This window comes from Triticum dicoccoides, chromosome 2A (genome assembly GCF_002162155.2).
Source record: "Triticum dicoccoides isolate Atlit2015 ecotype Zavitan chromosome 2A, WEW_v2.0, whole genome shotgun sequence".
NCBI lineage: Eukaryota > Viridiplantae > Streptophyta > Magnoliopsida > Poales > Poaceae > Triticum > Triticum dicoccoides.
The window spans coordinates 265,212,763-265,219,617 of NC_041382.1; positions in this window are offsets into that span (position 1 = coordinate 265,212,763).

Genomic DNA, 6,855 nt, shown 5'->3' on the forward strand with positions numbered 1-6,855 from the left:
GGCCTGACTAACCATGCAAGTCTCTAGTCTAGTTTTATCGCCTATTCAGGTTCCATCTGCAGGGAGTCCGGCTGAGGTTTCCACTACGGCCCCAAACGATGTGTGCAGGGTTCCCGAGCCCACCAAATGGGTGCCCTGGTACACCGTGCCACGAGCCTACCGCATCATAGCCCATCCCCAGGGTCAGGGCTACTACAAAAAAAGACACACTGTGACATTTTGGTCCGAACGAATTTTTTTCTGTCTTGCTTATGACACTTCTATGACAATAATTGTGACAAAACCCCCGGTATCATCACAGATGTGATGGTCTCCTACTTCTATGACAAAAATTCATAACAAAAAATGGTCTTTTCGTCCTGGGCGGGCCGGAGACGCAGCTGCATGACATTCTTTGGGTCATCCATGACAGAAAAATGAAGGAAATATGCCCTAGAGGCAATAATAAAGTTATTATTTATTTCCTTATATCATGATAAATGTTTATTATTCATGCTAGAATTGTATTAACCGGAAACATGATCATGTGTGAATATATAGACAAACAGAGTGTCACTAGTATGCCTCTACTTGACTAGATCGTCGATCAAAGATGGTTATGTTTCCAAGCCATAGACATGAGTTGTCATTTGATTAACGGGATCACATCATTAGGAGAATGATGTGATTGACTTGACCCATTCTGTTAGCATAGCCCTTGATCGTTCAGTATGTTGCTATTGCTTTCTTCATGACTTATACACGTTCCTATGACTATGAGATTATGCAACTCCCATTTATCGGAGGAACACTTTGTGTGCTACCAAATGTCACAATGTAACTAGGTGATTATAAAGGTGCTCTACAGGTGTCTCCAAAGGTACTTGTTGAGTTGACGTATTTCGAGATTAGGATTTGTCACTCCGATTGTTGGAGAGGTATCTCTGGGCCCACTCGGTAATGCACATCACTATAAGCCTTGCAAGCATTGTAACTAATGAGTTAGTTGCAGGATGATGTATTATGGAACGAGTAAAGAGACTTGCCGGTAACGAGATTGAACTAGGTATTGAGATACCGACGATCGAATCTCGGGAAAGTAACATACCGATGACAAAGGGAACAACGTATGTTGTTATGCGGTTTGACCGATAAAGATCTTCATAGAATATGTGGGAGCCAATATGAACATCCAGGTTCCGCTATTGGTTATTGACCGAGACGTGTCTCGGTCATGTTTACATAGTTCTCGAACCCGTAGGGTCCGCATGCTTAAAGTTCGGTGACAATCGGTATTATGTGTTTTTGTGTTTTGATGTACCTAAGGTAGTTCGGAGTCCTGGATATGATCACGGGCATGACGAGGAGTTTGGAAATGGTCGAGACGTAAAGATCGACATATTGGACGACTATGTCCGGACATTAGAAAGGTTCCAGAAGGTTTCGGACATATACCGGAGTACCGGGGGTTACCGGAACCTCCACGGGGGCTTAATGGGCCTACATGGGCCTTAGTGGAAATAGAGGGCCGCAAGGGGAGTGTGGGGCGCCCCCCCCCCCACAAGGCCCAAACGGAATTGGTTTAGGGCAAGGGGCCCGGCCCCCTCTTTCCTTCTCGTCCTCTTCCTTTCCTTCCCCCTCTCCTACTCCTACTAGGAATAGGAGGAGTCCTACTCCTAGTGGGAGTAGGACTCCCCCTTGGTGCACATCTCCGTGGACGGCCGCCTCCTCCCCCTTGCTCCTTTATATACGGGGGCAGGGGGCACCCCACGGACACAACAATTGATCATTGATCTCTTAGCCGTGTGCGGTGCCCCCCTCCACCATAATCCACCTCGATCATATCGTAGTGGTGCTTAGGCGAAGCCCTGCGTTGGTAGCATAATCATCACTGTCACCATGCCGTCATGCTGACGAAACTCTCATGTGAAGCTTTGCTGGATCAGAGCTCGCAAGACGTCATCGAGTTGAACGTGTGCAGAACTCGGAGGTGTCGTGCGTTCGGTACTTGAATTAGTCGGATCGTGAAGACGTACGACTACATCAACCGCGTTGTGCTAACACTTCCACATTCGGTCTACGAGGATACATAGACACACTCTCCGCTCTCGTTGCTATGCATCACCATGATCCTGTGTGTGCGTAGGAATTTTTTTCAAATTAGTATATTTCCCAACAGTGGCATCCGAGCCAGGTTATTGCGTAGATGTTATATGCACGAGTAGAACACAAGTGAGTTGTGGGTGATACAATTCATACTGCTTACCAGCATGTCACACTTTGGTTCGGTGGTATTGTTAGATGAAGCATCCTGGACCGACATTACACGTACGGTTACGCGAGACTGGTTCTACCGACGTGCTTTGCACACAGGTGGCTGGCGGGTGTCCGTTTCTTCAACTTTAGTTGAAAAGAGTGTGGCTACGCCGGTCCTTGTGAAGGTTAAAACAACACTAACATGATGGACTATTGTTGTGGTTTTGATGCGTAGGTAAGAACGGTTCTTGCTCAGCCCGTAGCAGCCACGTAAAACTTGCAACAACAAAGTAGAGGACGTCTAACTTGTTTTTGTAGGGCATGTTGTTATGTGATATGGTCAAGACATGACGCTATATTTATTGTATGAGATGATCATGTTTTATAACGGAGTTATCGGCAACTGGTAGGAGCCATATGGTTGTCGCTTTATTGTATGCAATGCAATCGCCTTGAAATTTCTTTACTTTATCACTAAGCGGTAGCGATAGTTGTAGAAGTAATAGTTGGCGAGACGACAACGATGCTATGATGGAGATCAAGGTGTCATGCCGGTGACGATGGTGATCATGACGGTGCTTTGGAGATGGAGATCACAAGCACAAGATGATGATGGCCATATCATATCACTTATATTGATTACATGTGATGTTTATCCTTTATGCATCTTATTCTGCTTTGTTTGACGGTAGCATTATAAGATGATCTCTCACTAAATTTCAAGGTAAAAGTGTTCTCCCTGAGTATGCACCATTGACAAAGTTCGTTGTGCCGAGACACCACATGATGATCGGGTGTGATAAGCTCAACATTCATCTACAACAGGTGTAAGACAGTTTTACACACGCAGAATACTCGGGTTAAACTGACGAGCCTAGCATATGCAGATATGGCCTCGGAACACTGAGACTGGAAGGTCGAGCATGAATCATATAGTAGATATGATCAACATAGTGATGTTCACCATTGAAAACTACTCCATTTCACGTGATTATCGATTATGGTTTAGTTGATATGGATCGTGATCACCTCCTATCTAAGTGGGAGTTCTTAAGTAATATGATTAATTGAACTTAAATTTATCATGAACTTAGTACCTGATAGTATTTTGCTTGTCTATGTTATTGTAGATAGATGGCCCATGCTGTTGTTCCGTTGAATTTTAATGTGTTCCTGGAGAAAGCAAAGTTCAAAGATGATGGTAGCAATTACACGGATTGGGTCCGTAACTTGTGGATTATCCTCAATGCTGCATAGAAGAATTACGTCCTAGAAGCACCGCTGCATGCCAGGCCTGCTGCAGATGATGCTCATGACGTTAAGAACGTCGGGCAGAGTAAAGTTGATGACTACTCGATAGTTCAGTGTGCCATGCTTTACAGTTTAGAACCGGGACTTCAACGATGTTTTGAACGTCATGGAGCATATGAGATGTTCGAGGAGTTGAAGTTAATATTTCAGGCAAATGCCCGGATTGAGAGATATGAAGTCTCCAATAAGTTCTATAGCTGCAAGATGGAGGAGAATAGTTCTGTCAATGAATATATACTCAAAATGTCTGGGTATTGACTCAACTGGGAGTTAATCTTCCTATTGATAGTGTCATTGACAGAGTTCTTCAATCACTGCCACCAAGCTACAAAAGCTTCGTGATGAACTATAGGGATGAATAAGACAATTCCTGAGCTCTTCGTAATGTTAAAGGCTGCGGAGGTAGAAATCAAAAAGGAGCTTCAAGTGTTGATGGTTAACAAAACCACCAGTTTCAAGAAAAAGGGTAAAGGGAAGAAGAAGGGGAACTTAAATAAGAACGGCAAGCAAGTTGCTGCTCAAGAGAAGAAACCCAAATCTAGACCTAAACCTGAGACTGAGTGCTTCTACTGCAAAGGGACTGGTCACTAGAAGCGGAACTGCCCCAAGTATTTGGCGGATAAGAAGGATGGCAAGGTGAACAAAGGTATATTTGATATACATGTTATTGATGTCTACCTTACCAGAGCTCGTAGTAGCACCTGGGTATTTGATACTGGTTCTGTTGCTAATATTTGCAACTCGAAGCAGGGACTACGGATTAAGCGAAGACTGGCTAAGGACGAGGTGACGATGCGCGTGGGAAATGGTTCCAAAGTCGATGTGTGATCGTCGTCAGCACGCTACCTCTACATCTACCTTCAGGATTAGTTTTAGACCTGAATAATTATTATTTGGTGCCAGCGTTGAGCATGAACATTATATTTGGATCTTGTTTCATGGAAGACGGTTATTCATTTAAATCTGAGAATAATGGTTGTTCTATTTATATGAGTAATATCTTTCATGGTCATGCACCCTTGAAGAGTGGTCTATTTGTGTTAAATCTTGATAGTAGTGACACACATATTCATAATGTTGAAGCCAAAAGATGCAGAGTTGATAATGATAGTGCAACTTATTTGTGGCACTGCCGTTGGGGTCATATTGGTGTAAAGCGCATGAAAAAACTCCATACTGATGGACTTTTGGAATCACTTGGTACTTGCGAACCATGCCTCATGGGCAAGATGACTAAAACGTCGTTCTCCGGAACAATGAAGCAAGCAACTGACTTGTTGGAAATCATACATACTGATGTATGTGGTCCAATGAATATTGAAGCTCGCGACAGGTGTCGTTATTTTCTCACCTTCACAGATAATTTAAGCAGATATGGGTATATCTACTTAATGAAACATAAGTCTGAAACATTTGAAAAGTTCAAAGAATTTCAGAGTGAAGTGGAAAATCATCGTAACAAGAAAATAAAGTTTCTACGATATGATCGTGGAGGAGAATATTTGAGTTACGAGTTTGGTCTAACTTTGAAACAATGCAGAATAGTTTCGCAACTCACGCCACCTGGAGCACCACAGTGTAATGGTGTGTCTGAACGTCGTAATCGTACTTTACTAGATATGGTGCGATCTATGATGTCCCTTACTGATTTACCGCTATTGTTTTGGGGTTATGCTTTAGAGACGTCTGCATTCACGTTAAATAGGGCACCATCTAAATCCGTTGAGACGACGCCTTATGAACTATGGTTTGGCAAGAAACCAAAGTTGTCGTTTCTTAAAGTTTGGGGCTGCGATGCTTATGTGAAAAAGCTTCAACCTGATAAGCTTGAACCCAAGTCGGAAAAATGTGTCTTCATAGGATACCCAAAAGAAACAGTTGGGTACACCTTCTATCACAGATCCGAAGGCAAGACTTTCATTGCTAAGAATGGATCCTTTCTAGAGAAGGAGTTTCTCTCGAAAGAAGTGAGTGGGAGGAAAGTAGAACTTGATGAGGTAACTGTACCTGCTCCCTTATTGGAAAGTAGTTCATCACAGAAACCGGTTCATGTGACATCTACACCAATTAGTGAGGAAGCTAATGATGATGATCATGAAACTTCAGATCAAGTTACTACTGAACCTCGTAGGTCAACCAGGGTAAGATCTGCACCAGAGTGGTACGGTAATCCTATTTTGGAGGTCATGTTGCTAGACCATGACGAACCTACGAACTATGAGGAAGCGATGATGAGCCCAGATTCCGCAAAATGGCTTGAGGCCATGATATCTGAGATGGGATCCATGTATGAGAACAAAGTGTGGACTTTGGTTGACTTACCCGATGATCGGCAAGCCATCAAGAATAAATGGATCTTCAAGAAGAAGACATACGTTGATGGTAATGTTACTGTCTACAAAGCTCGACTTGTTGCGGAAGGTTTTCAACAAGTTCAATGAGTTGACTATGATGAGACCTTCTCACCCGTAGCGATGCTTAAGTCCGTCTGAATCATGTTAGCTATTGCCGCATTTTATGATTATGAAATTTGGCAAATGGATGTAAAGACTGCATTCCTGAATGGACTTCTGGAAGAAGAGTTGTATATGATGCAACCTGAAGGTTTTATCGATCCAAAAGGTGCTAACAAAGTGTGCAAGCTCCAATGATCCATTTATGGACTGGTGCAAGCCTCTTGGAGTTGGAATAAACGTTTTGATAATGTGATCAAAGCATATGGTTTTATATAGACTTTTGGAGAAGCCTGTATTTACAAGAAAGTGAGTGGGAGCTCAGTAGCATTTCTAATATTATATTTGGATGACATATTGTTGATTGGAAATGATATAGAATTTATGGATAGCATAAAAGGATACTTGAATAAGAGTTTTTCAATGAAAGACATCGGTGAAGCTGCTTACATATTGGGCATCAAGATCTATAGAGATAGATCAAGACGCTTAATTGGACTTTCAAAAAGCACATACCTTGACAAAGTTTTGAAGAAGTTCAAAATGGATCAGGCAAAGAGAGGGTTCTTGCCTGTGTTACAAGGTGTGAAGTTGAGTAAGACTCAATGCCCGACCACTGCAGAAAATAGAGAGAAAATGAAAGATGTTCCCTATGCTTCAGCCATAGGCTCTATCATGTATGCAATGATGTGTACCAGACCTGATGTGTGCCTTGCTATTAGTTTAGCTGGGAGGTACCAAAGTAATCTAGGAGTGGATCACTGGACAGCGGTCAAGAACATCCGTAAGTACCTGAAAAGGACTAAGGATATGTTTCTCGTTTATGGTGGTGACAAAGAGCTCATCATAAATGGTT